The sequence below is a fragment of the Symphalangus syndactylus genome, chromosome 19 (assembly GCF_028878055.3).
Source record: "Symphalangus syndactylus isolate Jambi chromosome 19, NHGRI_mSymSyn1-v2.1_pri, whole genome shotgun sequence".
Lineage (NCBI taxonomy): Eukaryota > Metazoa > Chordata > Mammalia > Primates > Hylobatidae > Symphalangus > Symphalangus syndactylus.
In genome coordinates this window covers 77,215,809-77,234,944 of record NC_072434.2, presented here as the reverse complement: position 1 = coordinate 77,234,944, position 19,136 = coordinate 77,215,809, and the positions used below count along the sequence as shown (strand labels likewise).

The following is a 19,136-nucleotide window of genomic DNA, read 5'->3' as shown; positions in this document are numbered from 1 at the left end:
TCACTGAAATGCAGAGAACTGACTGGAAAGGGGCAAACCTGAAAGCAAGATGACCAGGGAGGGCAGGTGCAGTGATCCAGCCAGTGATGAGGTGGCCCCATGTATTAGTCCATTTTCATGCTGCTGATAAAGACACACCCGAGACTGGGAAGAAAACTAGGTTTAGTGGACTCACAGTTCCATGCGGCTGGGGAGGCCTCACAGTCCTGGTGGAACGTGAAAGACACTTCTTACCTGGCCACGGCAAGAGAGAATGAGCTTGTGCAGGGAAATTCCCATTTTCAAAACCATCAGAGCTTGTGAGACTTTTGCATTATCATGAGAACAGCACGGAGAACAGAATGTCCCCATGATTCAATTACTTCCCACCAGGTTCCTCCCATGACACATAGGAATTGTGGGAGTTACAATTCAAGATGAGATTTGGGTGGGGACACAGCCAAACCATATCACCCCAGGAGGGTGGAGATCAGTCATGAGATTCCACAGTTGCTGTGGAAGCAGAATCTATAGAACACAGCAACTCAACAATCAACAGGGCTTTGAAGTGGAAAAGGAGTGGGTGGTGGGGGTGTGTGTGGCTTTAGGGTCTCTGGCTTAGGAAGCTGAGTCTCCGTAGTGCCATTGATACAGATGGAATGAGGGAAGAAGCAGTTTCATGGGAAAGTAGTAAATTTTATTGAGTAACAAGAGCTTGGGGGATCCAGAAGAAAGCTGGGTTTGCAGTTCAGGAGTCCAGGAGAGAGTCAGACTGAAAACATAAGCCCATGGATAGTCAGTCATTGAAGCCATGGGAATGAAGATCACCTATGGGAAACACAGATGGAAGAGAATGTTACAACAATGAAGTGTGGTCTATACAATTAATTGCTGCAAAGAACTCAGGTAAGACAAGGAGTGAAAAACAGCCATCGGGTTTAGTAACAACAATGCCTTTGGTGACATTGGAAGTACAACCTTAAAAGTGGCACAGTAGGCTGGGCGCAGTGGCTCATGCCTGTAATACCAGTGCTTTGGGAGGCAGAGGCAGGAGCGTCACGTGGTCAAGAGATCGCAACCATCCTGGCCAACATGGTGAAATCCCGGCTCTACTAAAAATACAAAAAATTAGCTGGGCGTTGTGGCATGCCTGTAGTCCCAGCTACTCAGGAGGCTGAGGCAGGAGGGTTGTTTGGACTCTGGAGGTGGAGGTTACAGTGAGCCGAGATCACACCACTGCACTCTAGCCTGGCGACAGAGCAAGACTCCGTCTCAAAAAAACAAAAAAAAAGTGGCACAGAAGGTGCAGAACACCGTGTACAGAATGCAAGAAGTAGCCACTGAGGCAATGAAGACAGAGTGCAGACAAGGCTCCGAATGCATGATTCTGTAGGAAAGGGGAGAGATAATGAGGCTGTCTAGTGAGGAAAGTGGAGTGATTGAAAAAAAATTCTTTTTAAAGACAGATGTGTCTGGAACACATTCAAATACCGATAAAAATAGACTAGAGCATTGAGAGAAATTGAATATGGTTATTTTAAATTTGGGAATATAAGAGCTATAAGGTAATATATTAGCCAGATAGAATTTTTTTCACTTTAGAAAAAATCAGTTTGATTATAATAGGTATGATTTACCATACCTGCTATGTGCCAAGCACTGTACTGGGCATTTTATATTTCCAGTGATTTTATGTTTAAACAACATTAGGAGGTAGGCATTGCTATCATTGCTATCATTATTTTACGGATGAGAAAATGAAGATGTTATGTGTCTTTCTCAGCCCATGAGTAGTAGATTTTCAATTCAAATTCCAACCTTTCTCCAAATCCATTTTCCTTACACAGCACCACCTCTTCAGCGTATATTTGCTATTTGGTAGCAGAATCCTTGGTGAATGAGCATCGAAAGGCATGTTTTGATCAGGCTGGGAAATGAGGAGAGAATGCAAAGATCTGAAAGGATCCCCTGTCTGGAATAAATCTTGGTAAAAGATTCTACGAAAGCTGGACCTAGGACAGGAGGATATGAAGGGCAAAGGGAGACAGGCAGAATGAGAATATGATGATAGCAGAGGCACCAAAGCATTGTGTAGGGGAATAAAGTCCAGCAAACTGGGGAGGAGCAGAAAAGAACCCACGTCCTAGGCTAGCCCACACAGCACACTTGAACAGGGGAGATCTGGTAATTACTCTATTGATTTTACACATCTGGATAAAGGAAATGCCAGTGATAGGCTGCTGACAACCACCTGTCTCTACTACGCTCCTTATGTGCATATCCAACCACTTATTTGAAACCTCTACTCTTGATTTCTCCCTGAACCTGTTCTTCCCTAAGTCTCCCCATTTCAGTAAATTATTCTACCTTCTGTCCAGTTGTTCAAGAAGTCATTCTTGACTCCTCATTCCTGCTTATTCCATATAATCATTATCTGTTGCTGTGTAGAAATATTACTAGAAACTTAGTGGCTTGAAGCATACTTCTGATCTCAGTTTTTATGGGCAGGAATACAGGCACAGCTTCCTCTGCTTCAGGGTCTCTCACAAGGCTGCAATCAAGGTGTTGCCCAGGCTGCAGTCTGATCTGAGGCTCAAGTGGAGAATTATCTAATTCCTCATAGTTATAGGCAAGATTCAGTTCTTTGTGGGTTACTGGACTGAAGACCTGAGGTCCTTACTGGCTATTGGCCAGACATCATTCATTGCCATAACGGCCTCTCCATACAGAAACTTGCTTCATCAATGTCAGCAATGGGGAGAGCTAATAGTCTGCTGTCAAAACAGATGTTTGGATCTTATGTACTGCATTCACAGAAGTGCCATGCAATCACTGTTTCTATATTCTGTTGGTTAGAAACAAGTCATAGGCTCACCCCATATTCAAAAACAGGAGACTTCACAAGGGCATGAATATCAGGAGGTGAGGATAAACAGAGGCCATCCTGATATCTGCCTACTACATCCCATCATCCAGTTCATTGCTAAGTCTTGTGAACGCTACTCCCAAAACGCCCTTTGCATTTGTTCATATTCCTCCATTGCCAGGGCCACCATCACCAATTCAGGGACCATCTCTCACTGGACAATTCTTTGGTCTCCTTGGTTTCATTCTTTCCTCTCTGAAGTCTATTCTACACACTTAGATTATACAATTTCTCTTCCATACTTAAAAAGTCCTCCAAAAAGTTCCCACTGATGACAAAATAAAATTGAAACTCCAACAAGACCCTACATTTCCTGGCCTGCTGACCTCTGACTTAATCTGATTTCATATTCCACAACTCAGTATACTCTGAGTGCCGGCTGCTTATGGTTCTCCAACTCCCTGAGTTTATTCCTGCTTTTCAGAATTTATGCTTCATAGTTTCTCTGCCTGAAATGTTCTTTCCCCAGGTCTTTTGCAAAGCTGTCCCTTCCTTGTCATTCAGCCCCAGCCCAAGTGACATGTCCTTGGAGAGGCTTGCCCTGCTGTATTAGTCTGTTTTCACACTGCTATAAAGAATACTACCCAAGACTGGGAAATTTATAAAGGAAAGAGCTTTAATTAACTCAAAAGTTCCACATGGCTGGGGAGGCCTCAGGAAACTTACAATCATGGCAGAAGGGGAAGCAGGCATGTCTTACACGGTAGCAGGCAAGAGGAGAGTGAGCAAAGGAGGAACTTGCCAAGCAATTATAAAACTATCGGATCTTGTGAGAACTCACTCAGTACCATGAGAACAGCATGGGGGAAACTGCTCTTATGATCCAATCACCTCCTACCAGGTTCCTCCCTGAACACCTGGGGATTACAATTTAAGATGAGATTTGGGTGGGGACACGAAGCCAAACCATATCACCTGCCCAAAGAGAAAGGGAGGAACCAGGATGATTTCCAGGCAATCACCCAAGCTATCTCTACCACATTGCCTCTTTTAATTTTATTAAAGCCCTTATCATTCACTGTCATTTTCTTGTTTACTAATTAACTGTCTTTTCTTTTATTCGAGTTTAAGATCTGTGAGAGCAAAATCCCTGACTTTCTTATTTTCCACTACACATTCCCATCATCTAGAGTCAGGCTTCAAATATAACAGGCACTGGGTAAACATTGCTGAATGAATGAATGAATGGTCAATTAATTAATGAATCAAATTACCCATTCTGGGCTATCTTTAGATGTCTGCACAATATTAATAATTTTAAAACTGGGCTGGGAATGGTGGCTCACTCCTGTAATTCCAGCACTTTGGGAGGCTGAAGGTAAGAGGATCATTTGAGGCCAAGAGTTCAACAACAGCCTGAGCAGCGTAGCGAGACTCCATCTCTACAAAACAACAACAAAATAGCCAGATGGCCAGATGTGGTGGCACACTCTCATAGTCACAGCTACTTGGGAGGCTGAGGTGGGAAGATCACTTGAGCCCAGGAGTTCAAGGTTGCAGTGAGCTATGATCACACTACTGCACTCCAGTCCGGGTGACAGAGTGAGACCCTGTCTCTAAATAGATTAAAAATAAATTTAAAAAACTGAAGTCCTTTTGTATGCCCTTATTTTATTGCCACTGAGATCCAGCCTTAGAAAGTTTCCTCCACCATTCTTTAGGAAGATTTTATAGCCCATTCATTGATCACCATTTACTTCCCATGCACCCCAAGATGTATTTTATAGCACAAAATTAACAAAATGCTTTCCTGGAACAAAAATGCCACCACAGAAGGCATTTTGTCAAGGTCTTCAGGGAGCCAAATTAACCCAGTGGACCTAAAGAGAGAGCATCTCCATCATGCCTGCAGGACTGACAGAGAAGATAATCTCAGTATTCCTCGGCCACAGCTGTTCTGTGGGCATCATAGCTGGTTTCCACTATGATGTTTCTTTCACAGGTACGAACATTTCTGTAGGAAAATAAAGGGTTGCACCAAATAAAAATAAAAGCAACTCACTGAGAAATAATGCCATGCGGGAGACGTAGTGGAGTCCAAGAAAATTAAAAACATTCCAAGTTGGCCGGGCGCAGTGGCTCACGCTTGTAATCCCAGCACTTTGGGAGGCCGAGGCGGGCGGATCACGAGGTCAGGAGATCGAGACCACGGTGAAACCCTGTCTCTACTAAAAATACAAAAAAATTAGCCGGGCGTGGTGGCGGGCGCCTACAGTCCCAGCTACTCGGAGAGGCTGAGGCAGGAGAATAGCGTGAACCCAGGAGGCAGAGCTTGCAGTGAGCCGAGATTGCGCCACTGCACTCCAGCCTGGGCGACAGAGCGAGACTCTGTCTCAAAAAACAAACAAACAAACAAACAAACAAAAAAAAACATTCCAAGTTGCTGTTTTGGTTTGTTCTGTTTCTCGTTCTGATGAGGCCAAATGATTGACATCTGTTAGACACTCCTTTGCGTTTCAGAGCTGATGTCGTACCCATTCAGAATTTAAAAAGAAAAGCTAATCATGATTATTGCCTCATGGTGTATATCAGTCTGCTGAAGGATTTTTCTGAAGTGAATACATGTTTTTTGGCAGCTCTTGTTTGGGGGAGAGAGCCACCTGCTCTAATTCTTCAGCTAGTGGGAAGGTTTGGCACTATCCTCTGTTGCTCTTTAAACCAATACTCAAAAGGGAATAATAGGAACATGAAACAAAAGAAACAAACAAGGAGAAACATCTCTTCTATTGGTGTAGCCATCAAGGTCTACTCAGAAAAATAAAGCCCAGATGAAAGAGTTCAATGGTAAGAATTTAATTAGGGGAACTAGTTAGGAAGGTGCTGGAAGAGCTGAAATGGCCAATAAGGGGCAGTGAAAGAAGACATCAATTCTTTGCATCTCAGAGGAGATTCAGCTAAGTGCCTTGCCCCAAACAACCTGATACATCAGATTAGCAATAGCGGCAAGCCGCGACCACACAGGAAAGCGGTGTTATGGGTCAAATTGTATCCCCTCAAAAACGTATGTTGAAATTAGATCATCACAAATGTAACGAGTTAAGTTAAAATTAGGTTAGACTGGAATAGTGGGCCCCTAATCTAATAGGACTAGTGTCCTTATAAAAAGAGAAGAGACACAGAGACAGACATAGGGGCAAGATGGCCTTCTGACGACAGAGACAGACTAGAATAATGCAGCTGCAAACCAGAGAATGCCAGGGATTGTGGCCACCACCAGAAGCTTGCAAAAGCTGAGGACAGATTCTGTGCAGTCCCAGAGGGAGCACGGCCCTGCTGACACCCTGATTTTGAACTTTCAGCCTCCAGAGCTGTGAGACAATACATCTCTGTTGTTTTAAAATACCCAGTCTGTAGTACATTGTTAGAGCAGCCCTGAGAAACTGATATGAAGAGTGTTTTCAGAATCCAAGCCCAGGACCACCCGGGGGAGGTGGATTGATGAGGCGGCCCGGGAAGAGGCTGGGGTCATGGAGGGAGGGCCTAGCTGGTAGGATCTGGGACTGCAGAGGAGACTCAGTCATTGCTGGAGAAGCCACCAAAGCAGGTGAGTGTCGGGGAAGGAGGGAGAAATACTCTGGCCTCTCTATTCCTCTCATCCTCCCAGCTCCTGCCAGTGCCTCTCTGTTTCTGAATCTAGTTAGAAACCAGTTGGCACAAGAGTCTGCAAAATCGTTGTTTCCGGGGGCAGGGTGAGGAATACATCTGAGTAAAAAAAGACAATGCCTGTCACTCTAAGGGGCTGTCACGTTAGGCTGGCATGTGCACTGGATGTTCTGTTCTCCGCAGCCAAGTCGGGAAATACAGGATATCGATTACTGCACATACCCTAACAATAGGATTGTGGAGGTTGTTTGAAGTGAAAAAGATCCTAACCACAAAGGCAAAATATTACAAGCCACTGTGGTTTCATTATTAAAGGCATTTGTCCAATGACCTGGAGTCAAGAAAACTGCCACAAATTGGATTTTTGACAATTTGGATGTTGGATTTTGGACGAAGATGGTTCACTTTTTCTATCATGTTATACAGAAGAATTGAAACAATGGTATTGGGTATTGCTATGAAGAAATGGAGAAAATTTAGGGCTGAAGACCTAGAAAATTTGTTTTTTAAATAGAGAGAGAGAAACTTCTCCTTCACCCACTAAAATCTGCCAAAATCAAGAAGGAAGTTAATGGATGCTAGAGTGATATTTATTTCACGACCCTATAGGACTCAGCTGGACCCTAACGTTCCACAGTAAAAATGTAAACAGTATATACGCAGCGGTCATTTGCAAAAGGGTGGGAAACACTTGTGGATTTAAACAAATGCAGATACTTAAAATAAAAATCCCCACCATTCTTTAAAGGAAGCAGCATTTAGTAATGAACTTGAGATAAAGTTTTCTTTCTTTCTTTTTGTTTTTTTTTTTTGAGATGGAGTCTCGCTCTGTCGCCCAGGCTGGAGTGCAGTGGCGTGATCTTGGCTCACTGCCAGCTCTACCTCCCAGGTTCATGCCATTCTCCTGCCTCAGCCTCCCAAGTAGCTGGGACTACAAGTGCCCACCACCACGCCCAGCTAATTTTTTTGTATTTTTAGTAGAAACGAGGTTTCACTATGTTAGCCAGGATGGTCAGGATTTCCTGACCTCGTGATCCGCCTGCCTCGACCTCCCAAAGTGCTGGGATTTACAGGCATGAGCCACCGCGCCCGGCCAAAGTTTTCTTTCATATAAAACAGAATAATATAATATACGTGCATATATTTTATAATATATTTTAATATTTATAGATAATATTTTAAAATTTGTGATAAAAGAAGGCATACGCATTTATTTGCCAGGACAAAACTCTTCTTGGAACACAACATTTATGAAATTAGTCCTTGCATAGGTGACGGCAGGCATTGTCTCTAACCAATATCTTGTTCTGACTGCTAATCTTTTTTTTAAAAAGGGCACCACAATCAATCATTCATCAAAAATAACAGGCAGCAAAGGACTGAGGTAATGTGATTGTTGCTTTCCAAAGTCTGAAATTAGCATAGAAATAGAAGGTAAGCTATCACACCACTAAATAATTAATGTGGCCACTGCAAACATAGGAGTTCACAAGGAGGCCTTTGACATGTGTGGGATAATAGTACATTCATGGTCATTACACCTAACATAGAACTTTTTGACCTTGCTGATTGAAGTGAACGTTACAAGTTATGAATGTGATATTCTGTTGGAAAAGGTTGAGGTTTTTAAACAGATCCATCAGTGTCATGTTCAAACCACAACAAACATGAAATGATAAACAAAATTGAAACCCACAGGAAGACCTCCAAAGAGCCTACACGCTCACATGCAAGCAATGCTCACTGCAGCACACTGCAACTGGGCGGGGGCCTGGGACACAGCAGGACACAAAAACTCCTCTGGGGCCAGGCGCGGTGGCTCACGCCTGTAATCCCAGCACTTTGGGAGGCTGAGGCAGGTGGATCATGAGGTCAGGATATCGAGACCATCCTGGCTAACACGGTGAAACCCCGTCTCTACTAAAAAATAGAAAAAGAAAATTAGCTGGACATGGTGGCAGGCGCCTGTAGTCCCAGCTACTAGGGCGGCTGAGGCAGAATAGCATGAACCCGGGAGGCGGAGCTTGCAGTGAGCTGAGATGGCACCACTGCACTCCAGCCTGGACGACAGAGCGAGACTCCATCTCAAAAAAAAAAACAAAAAAAACCTCCTCTGTAGGGTGATATAAATCCCTCCACATCTATATCGCTTAGTTGTAAAATAAGGGAAGGGAGAAAAAGACAATCCAAACTGGCAGTGGCACTCAGGAATGGAGTGTCAGAAATAGATTCTTGAGCAGAACCTTCAAATAGATCATGAATCAAAGAGGAGAAGAAAAAAGAAATGTGGGTTGCAAATACAAAATTAGCATAAACCAAGAGAACAGACTTTATGTAGAGTGAAGAAGATAAGTATTTCTCTTGAGTGTCCATAAAAGTGTTCCCTGGGAGTACCATAGACACTTTCTTACCGTGCCCCTGGAGGTTTCATACTAGGCAGCATGCTTTCATAGTAGCTGGGCACAGACAGGCTGAGTGCCTTGTCCAAAACAACCCAATACATCAGAGTAGAGCTAAGATGGGTCTTCTCAGTCCCTGAGTTTAAGGACTTCGATCACTTAATCGCGCATGCTGCAGCTCTCAAAGATGACTTGGCTTCCTTCAGGTCCAAAGCACATTACCAACTTAATGAGTAATGATACTAAAATGCAAGAAGGCTACGTGTGCACAGTGTCTATCCCCTGCAGGGTCCCTGTATGACCATAGTAAGTTTTTATTGCCGAGAGATGGAAAGGAGAAATTTTACACAAAAATCAGGATGGGCAGAGCACTGCCCATGTACATTACTTAAAAAAAAAAACGAAAAAAAAAACTCTTCCTAGTGTTTAATATCCAAATGACTTACTATTTGTTTGTCCCCTGAGAAAATATTTTATTGAAAGCTACATAAATGCTATTCTGATGATTCTTTTGTAAAACACCGAATCCCAGTTACCATATCTTAAAGAACACAGATGGGGATGCACTTCACCTGGGTGGCATGCTCACCATTTAACCAGAAGGCTAGGGCTAGTACACCTTGTTTAGGATTCCCAAAGGGAATAGAGCAAAACTTGCTCTATACTAAAGGCAAAATAATGAAATCTGATGACAAAACACCATCCTAAAATAAAGATAATATTAACCATTTATTAGGTTCTAGGTGAACTAAAATTTGAGCAAAGAGGTGAATTTACTCTGGGGGTTGGTAGAAGACAAGAATGTTTGTAGACTGTTTAGAAGGGAATCTAGTGGTAAATGGTCACCCATTTTTCTTTGTACGTCAGGGAGTTTCATTAGAAAAATCTCTGCTAGTGCATTGATATTCTCCCACAGCTGTGGCCAGTAAGTGTGTCATAGTTACCGATGCCAATTTGACAAGAAGGCTGAAGTGAGTCCAAGTGTGGGAGTCTTACCTTCTTAGCAGGCTCCATCGTCTCCACTGTGTAATCTGACCAACTATTCCACTTCAATGTACTTTTTTCGCTATAAACACAAAAGTGTTTCCTCTCATCTCTACACTCCTCTAAGAATATTACTCTTATAATGCTAAGAAAATCTTTGTAGTTATTTGAAAACAGAACAACATAAGCAAAAACAATTCTTTTTCAGAGGGTTAAAAATAAATAGCCACTTAACCACACAAGGGTTAAAGTATTTCAGGTGATTTAAAATACAGTAACTTGACTGACTGTCCCAAGTGGGATATATCCTAATGGTAAAAAGAAATTCTGGAGAATTTTTTTGTTTGTTTTGTTTTGAGACGGAGTCTCATTCTGTCACCAGGCTGGAGTGCAGTGGCGTGATCTCAGCTCACTGCAACCTCCGCCTCCCAGGTTCAAGCGATTCTCCTGCCTCAGCCTCCTGAGTAGCTAGGACTACGGGCGCACGCCACCACGCCCAGCTGCTTTTTGTATTTTTAGTAGAGACCAGGCTTCACCATGTTGGCCAGGATGGTCTTGATCTTTTGACCTCAGGTGATCAGCCTGCCTTGGCCTCCCAAAGTGCTGGTATTACAGGCGTGAGCCACTGCACCTGGTCCTACTCTGGAGAAATTTTAAACTGTATTCTATATTTATATTGAATGATTTGGGCATCATTTTTCTGAAACTAAGACATGCAAGGTAAAAACAAGTAATTATGTTAACTTTGCCAGAACCAAGAATTTCAGGATAAGTGATTAGAGTCACAAATATAAAATCAAAAAGTAAAATTTCTCTGTCTTCTCTTTCAGTTGGCTATGTCACTGTGCTCGTAAGGTATTCTTTTCTTTTAAAAGTGCATATTTTATATAGCCTTGTCCACTGAAAGGGGCAAAGAAATATGGAGCAAGGAGCACGTCTAGGGCTCAGACTGTGATCTCGCAACATCGTTTCCCACGTAAAGTCTCTTTGGAGAAATGACTGTGTCAGATCTGGTTCAGGAAATAGACAAGACGAGCTAGAACATCTTATTACACTAGAACATAAGAGAAATCTTTTAAAGATCACTAGGGTCATGTCAAAAGGGTTTAGAAGCCAAATTAAAGAGACACCCTCACTAAAGATGGGACAGTTGGGTTCTCAAAAAGGATAGTAACTGCAAATAATTTTTAGGCATCTAATACTGTATCATTCATGAGTTCAAAATGATACTGAAAATGAGCCACCATTGGTCTTTGGTCACATTTAGCAGATGTTAGGAAACTATTCTAAAAGCAAGAAAACAGTCAAGCATTTATTCTGCTTTTCCTTTACAAACTATGCTTAGGGATTATCATATAGCTCATGAAGACAAGTCTTTCTTTAAAGCAGCACTCCAGCTACTAAATGAAGAAGGATTAATATAATGACATCATTTCAGAACTCCTAGTAAAATAATGGATGTAGGCAGTGATCGTCAATGGCTGCTAAAACTGTTAGATGAGAAACTGATGGGGAACTTTAAAATGATGGAAAGACTAACAAGATTTGACCCAGCAATCAATCTTAACATCCCATAAAGGGAGATAATCAGACATTATGTGCCTCCTGATGAAAGTACACAACTATGAGTCATTCCTGCCAAAAAATAGAAATTTAATCTGATAAATCTTCCAGATCGAATTGCTAGCTTTTAAGAAAACAGAATGTGTTAAATGACACCATGAAGATGCAATTAGTAAAATTCATAGGAAAAATGACCTGGTTTCTTTAATCTCTTCAACAAACACATTGAAAAGAAAAATATAGAGAAGGAAATCTATAGATTAGAATAAACAAGAGGGGCCTGGTGTGGTGGCTTAAGCCTGTAATCCCAGCACTTTGGGAGGCTGAGGCGGACAAATCACTTGAGGCCAGGGGTTTGAGACAAACCTGGGCAACATGGCAAAACCCTGTCTCTACAAAAAAATACAAAAATCAGCCAGGCATGGTGGCATGCAACTGTGGTCCCAGCTACTTGGGGGCCTGAGGCAGGAGGATTGCTTGATCCCAGGAGGTCTAGGCTGCAGTGAGTCAAGATCACACGACTGCACTCCAGCCTGGTTAACAAAGTGACATCCTGTCAAAAAAATTTAAAAAAAGAAACTTAAGAGTTATATCAACCAAACGCAATGTGTATCTATTGATCCTAATTCAACTAAACCAACTGCTGTAAAATACTTTGAGATAATCTTAGAAATTTGCATAGATTGAATATTTTATGATATTAAGAAATTATTAATAATTTTATGTGCAATATTTATGTTTTAATCATGTTTTAAAGGAGCCCTTGGCTGGGTGTGGTGGCTAACACCTGTAATCCCAGCACTTTGGGAGGCCGAGGTGGGAATCACTTAAGGTCAGGAGTTTGAGACCAGCGTGGCCAACATAATGAAACCCCGTCTCTACTAAAAATACAAAAATTAGCTGGGCATGGTGGCGCACCTGTAGTCCAAGCTACTCGGGAGGCTGAGGCAGGAGAATTGCTTGAACCTGGGAGGCAGAGGTTGCTGTGAGCTGAGATTGTGTCACTGCACTCCAGCCTGGGTGACAAAGCGAGACTCTGTTTCAAAAAAATAATAATAATAAGCCCGTAACTTGCAGAAATACATAGTAAAATATTTTCAGATGAAATGATGTGTCAGGGATTTGCTGGAAAAGAACCGAGTTTGGGAGGGAAACAATGGAACATTGGAGGAGGCATTTGTGCAACAATATCAACCACGAGTTAATAATTATTGAACTAAGTAACAAATACACGAGAGTTTGTTATAGTATTCTCTACTTTTGTATGTGCTTAATAATTTTATAGCAAAGAGTGGAAAATACGAAAGCTCTAAAAGTCAACGTTATTCAAATGCTTACATTACCAAAAGTTAAAATTATACACACATTATTCTGTTCATGTTTCTCTCCCATTGTCTAAGATCATTTTATTTATTCTAAATATTATGGGAGAAAATTTGATAACATCTCCTTGGCCTCTTTAATGATTAAAAGTAGAATTGAGGTCTCAGTGGACCTAGTGCAGCCACATATTGGACCCTAAAGGAAAAGATAGGTTGGTGCTGCTTTCCATTTGTGAACATAGCTCTTTAAATAAGTGGTAGCTTAAAATAACTTGCCTTTGGGGATCATACTCAGTGAATATAAAAGGATGAAACAACAATCCTTAAGCCACTAGAGCTGGGGTGGGACCAGGTATCATAGCATAATAGAGCAAGTGTCATAACATCAATGACTCCCACTGTGTGGTACAGGTGAGAGAATTTTTAGGTCTTTCTCAAGCTGAAGGATGCTCTTTTCCTGCTCTCCTTACAGAATAGAGTGATCTGTGATATCTTCCCACTACTCCCAAGTCAGGAGAGAGAGAGAATGAAGATCCATTGCTGTAGAGGAACAAACTGAACATGTTGAAGGTCCTGCAAGGCCAGTGTGGCTGGAATGCAGACACAACACCAGGAGGAACAGGAGATGGGGCTGACAAGAGAGGCAGGAGTCAGATCTCATGGGAACTATCACCTGCAGGTAAGAGATTTGGACTTCATGCCACATGTGGTAAGAAGCCATTGTTGGTGTTTTAAGCTGGCAAGGGCAGTGGCTAGATTTGCGTTTTTAAAAGTTCACTCTGGCTGCATGAGGTAAACAGGATCAGAGAGGGACAAGCATGGAATCGTGTCAGAAATGTAACCCTCTCACCAGGCACAATGGGAACCTGGTGGAGGTGGTGGAAATGGAGAGAAGTAGGCAGATATGAGATATAATTTGGAGATAGAATAGACAGGACTTTTTTTTGTTGTTGTTGTTTTTTGTTTGTTTTGTTTTTGTTTTTGTTTTTTTTTGAGACAGAGTCTCGCTCTGTCACCTAGGCTGGAGTGCAGTGGCACCATCTCGGCTCAGTGCAACCTTTGCCTCCCAAGTTCAAGCGATTCTCCTGCCTCAGCCTCCTGAGTAGCTGGGACTACAGGCACGTGCCACCACGCTCAGTTAATTTTTGTATTTATTTTAGAGACGGGGTTTCACCCTGTTGGTCAAAATGGTCTCAATCTCATGACCTCATGATCCGCCCACCTTGGCCTCCCAAAGTGCTGGGATTACAGTCATGAGCCACCACGCCCAGCCAGGAATTGTTGATGTATTGGTTAAGGAGGATCACGGAGAGAAATTTCAATGGTAACGCCCAGATTTTTTCGTATGATCAACCAGAAGAAGGGATGCATTTATAACTAAATGAAGAACAGAAGAAAAGAGGCATATTTGTGATCAGAGATCAAGAATAAAGTTTTGAGCATATTAAGTTTGAGATGCTGATTAATCTATCCAAGGGACATCCCAGTGATGATAAACAGAAGTTAGAATGCACATCTGGAGTAAAGAAATATCATCAGGCATTTAGGCTGGGCGTGGTGGCTCACACCTGTAATACCAGCACTTTGGGAGGCCGAGGTGGGCAGATCACCTGAGGTCAGGAGTTCGAGACCAGCCTGGCCAACATGGCCAAATGCCAACTCTACTAAAAGTACAATTAGCCGGGAATGGTGGCCCATGCCTGTAATCCCAGCTACTCGGGAGGCTGAGGTAGGAGAATTAGTGGAACCCCGTTGCAGTGAGCAGAGATCATGCTATTGCACTCCAGCCTGGGCAATAGAGCGAGACTCCATCTCAAAAAAGGTGGGGGGGTGGGGAGGGGAAAGAAGCATCATCAGGCATTTGCACAAGGTGGAAAGGTGATAGCCCCAATGTTGATCAGAGCAGGAAGTATTAAAAGACTGGGTGGGGTCATAGGGAGAGAGGCAATTGAAGTTAGAAGCCCCGGGAACTGATAAGACCCACCATATTGACCGTCTTAGGCTGTGGCCCTCCAAATCCCAGCCACACTAGCACATAGAATGCTCCTCTAGGCCGGGCGCGGTGGCTCACGCCTGTAATCCCAGCACTTTGGGAGGCCGAGGTGGGCGGATCACGAGGTCAGGAGATCGAGACCATCTTGGCTAACACCGTGAAACCCCGTCTCTACTACAAATACAAAAAATTAGCCGGGTGAGGTGGCGGGTGCCTGTGGTTCCAGCTACGCAGGAGGCTGAGGCAGAAGAATGGCGTGAACCCTGGGGGGCGGAGCCTGCAGTGAGCCGAGATCGCGCCACTGCACTCCAGCCTGGGTGAAAGAGCAAGACTCCGTCTCAAAAAAAAAAAAAAAGAATGCTCCTCTAGTGAGTTCTGTCGTTCCCCAAACATGGGACACCTTCTCAGCTTTCTGGGGAAGCTATCCTAGGATGAAGTGATTCTTCTGCCATCCTGTAAGTATGATTCTGAGCTTTGAAGACAGGGCTGACCCAGGGGAAGCCCAGGATTGGGACAGAGTTAACTAAGATCTTAGGATAGTGTCCAGGAACCAGATAAATTTTTTTTGTCTTTCTTAAGGAAGCCTCTAATCAAGGTAATTATTGTGAAAAGTAGGAAATGATTTGTGGTACTGCCCAGTAAGCCTCCAATATTGCTGGAAATCATTAATCACATCAAGGTAGGGGCATGCCATACCCTCTTTAGAAGTACAAGTGCCTTCTTCAGCAGGCAGAGATTTTACCCAGAAATTTTACTCTTGACACTCTCAGATAAATATTTTTTAGGTTTGGGTTTGGAGTTAAAGCTGCAAACATCATCAGCGTCTCATGGGATACCAGAATGAGAAAAGTAGTCCGAGTAAACATCTGTTTTTGATCTTTTCAGTGTTGCAGACCTCTTTGAATACACCATGAGCAGTGTGGATTCTCGCCTCTGGAAAATAAAGATCATCTACAGAAAAATTCAGACAACTTTAAGGAGTTTGAAGAATCCCTGCTAGTCGTGGACCCATTTGGAGTTGATGGATTCCTGACCATGACTCCTTGGATTCAGAAGTCATATAAGATGCAATTTAACAAACATTGGAAATCAAACGAGCATTCTGAGGAAAACCAGCATCTTCCATGCATCATCTTCTGGAATATCCCTGATCTGGATGAGGTCACGGGAATGTCCATTCATAGGGAGCTCTTCTTGGAGCTCAGAGATCATTGAGAGAGGGTAATCATCATGGATGTGTCCAAGTGAAGGTAGTTTGGAAAGAAACAAAGGTACCCTTTTTTCTCACTAAACATCTTAGGGTCCCCATTAGCAGGAAGGAAGGAAGAGGACAGGTGAGCTCCCTGGTATTGATGTATTTACAGAGAACCTAGGCATCAGCCATACATACAGAGGACACTCATTTGGCCAGAATTGGGGCTTTGAGTTTAATTAAATTCTCTTGCTCCCAATAAGACCTCTCTTAATCTGAAAACAATTTGTCTTAAGTGATGTACCTGCCAAGACCTCATGGCAAAGAGGCACGGGTTACCTAGTAAATGTTGCTGGCAAAGTCCAGCGTGACTCTAAAGGGACAGTGGCTTCCTTTGGATGGTCATGTGCTGGTGCTGGACATAGCAATCAGAAGGACAGTCGTGAACACCCAGGAGTGAACCAAGATGCAAAGTTCAAGTCCGAGGGAAGAAGGGTGCAGTGTGGAAGAAGGGAAGGCAGATGCTGCAGCCCTGCCTACAAGCAAGGAGGGAGCCATTAAGAGCTCCAAGCTGGCCAGGCACGGTGGCTCACACCTGTAATCCTAATCCCAGCACTTTGGGAAGCCGAGGTGGACGGATCACCTGAGGTCAGGAGTTCGAGACCAGCTTGACCAACATGGAGAAACTCTGTCTCTACTAAAAATACAAAATTAGCCAGGAGGCTGAGGCAGAAGAATTGCTTGAATCCGGGAGGTAGAGGTTGCGGTGAGCCGAGATATGCCATCACACTCTAGCCTGAGCAATAAGAGCGAAACTCCATCTCAAAAAAAAAAAAAAAAGCCCCAAGCCTACTTTATCAGACAGAGGAATCAAGTTGTATTTCCTTCTCACCAAGAGACACTGGAAAGCTATGATCTTACGCCAGTGAAGAAAGTGAGAGGAAAATAAACTCTTTCTAAGGATGAATCCTGAAAGCCTTTCACAGACAATGCTGGTTCTATAAGAATGACCTGTGATGGTTAAACAATCACAGTCTTCATTCCAATTGACATTCTAGGTAAACCTGCACACAGCTTTTTCTGTGTATTTTCCAAAAAAGGATCATTTTATAAAGGCTCAAATTATTTACAAATATTGTGCATATTCTTGTTGTTTCTCAGTTCTTTAAGAAACATACAAACATACATATTGGCTGGATTTTCCCCAGCCAATATGAATGTGCTCACCTTCCCTTGGGTGAGAGAACACAGGCACAACATGCAGCTCAGGATAAGTTTTATTGAACTTTTAGAGACCTAGTTAATTAATTTTTTGAGATGGAGTCTTGCTCTGTCACCCAGGTTGGAGTGCAGTGACATGATCTCAGCTCACTCCGCCTCCCCGGTTCAAGTGATTCTCTTGCCTCAGCCTCCTGAGTAGCTGGGATTACTGGCATGTGCCACAACACCCAGCTCATTTTTGTATTTTTAGTAGAGACTGGATTTCACCATGTTGGGCAGGCTGGCCTCAAACTCCTGACCTCAGGTAATCTCCCTGCCTCAGCCTCCCAAAGTGTTGGGATTATAGGCGTGAGCCACAGCACCCCACCCAAGAGCTAGTTAATTTAAAAAAATAGTTTACCAGTTCTTTAATAAATAAGAAAATGGAAACTCAGCCCCAAGGGGAAAAGGGATTCTAAGTTTAACTTCCTTAGGCAGGTCCAGTTTTGTGTGGTTTCTGTGGTATGGGTGAGTAGTTGTCACACAATTTGATCTCATGAGTAAAACTGATGCAGGAAGACTTTTGTTCACTCTGTTTTATTAATGAAATGAATCCAGAGCTGCTTTTTTATGCTAAACACTTTAAAGACATAATGAAGACAGCCCTTCCTCCTCTTGCCTGAGGGAATTTAGGAAGACATTCCTTGAGGAATCTATTTAGGGCTTTGGAGACAGGAAAGGTAGCAGGATATGGTAAGAGCAAAAAGCATCAGCTACAGTAGGTAATGCCTGGGGTTGTTGAAACTGATGGAAAAAAAACGTTTCCTGTACAAAAACCAAGCACCGTTTTATTTTAATGCTCAACCGAGACCCCTTCCTGAGAAAACCAGCCACGTCTGTGATTCTTGACAAGGGTAGTTCCTCTGAGCCCTGTGTTCGCCAGAGGCCTGGAGGAGTAAGTGAGAAGTAGAGGGTGCTGCCAGCACAAATGCTTTGTCATTTAGAACTGCCCAGGGAGCAGTTATAAAACACACACCTGCAAATTACAAGAGGATGGCATGGGCTCACAGGTGCAGCAAGACATGAAGTGACATCTGTCCTCAGTGTCCCTTTTCTTGGAATGCTTGAAAGGGTGACTCTGTAGGCTCAGACTCAGACCACGCCGCACCGGTTGCAGTCAAGAGATCTTTATTGGAGGAGTCCGAGGGAGAGCCGAAGCGGAAGAAGAAAGAGAGCGAGGGCTCTGCAGCCTCCGTCTTTTATGCCTAGGGACGTTACGTGGGGGTCGCTGGTTGGCTGAGGGGCTGGGTCTAGGCTGAGGCGGGAAGGCGTGACCTCTGATTGGCTCCCTTGGCGGTCCTGTGTTGGGGAGGAAGAAGAACCCGGAACCAGCGCCATTAGGGTGCTCTTGTTACCTAACATTCCTCCCTTTTTTGTTTTTTAAGAAGTGGGGAGGTGGGCGTCATGTCACTGTTCGTCTGGCTACTTCCTGCTGAACGGGGGCGTCGTGGGGAAGGGATATTGGAGGACTGTAGCGGCAGAGCAACAGCAGGAGGCCAAAGAAGACGGCGCTGAAGGTGAACACTTCCCGGGGTGTGAAGTCTAAAATGTCCCTTGTAAGTAGAGGTCATCTATGGACGCGAGCCATCCGTATGGCAGGGAAGGATCTGCTATGAGCCACGTATCTTCTTGGAGGGCCTGGAGGAAATCTAAGAAATTACAGGTCCTGGAGGCGGAGGCCATAGGCACGGGAGTCCTGGTAGTCTTCCTCGGTTGCTGGGAGTTGGTAGTGACTAATGAGAGGCTGGTTAAAAGTCTGGTTAGATAAGGAGGAGATTCGTTGTTGTATGAACTTTATTATTATTAGGCAAGGGAGGAGAATACACAAGGCCGCTATGCCTAAGAGGGGTCCGAGAAACGGTAGGACCCAAGCTAAAAGAGGCATTTTTAGAGTGTCCCAGGAGAAGGAACGAGA

At 43.5% G+C, this 19,136-nt stretch overlaps 1 long non-coding RNA gene across 1 annotated transcript; it reads left to right on the top strand.

The window, feature by feature from the left end:
- The first annotated feature begins 586 nt into the window (after positions 1 to 586).
- On the top strand, positions 587 to 17,276 carry LOC129458625 (uncharacterized). Its single transcript, XR_008649689.2, has 3 exons — positions 587 to 885; positions 13,249 to 13,455; positions 15,655 to 17,276. It is a non-coding gene; the product is annotated as an uncharacterized lncRNA (long non-coding RNA).
- Positions 17,277 to 19,136: the final 1,860 nt, after the last annotated feature.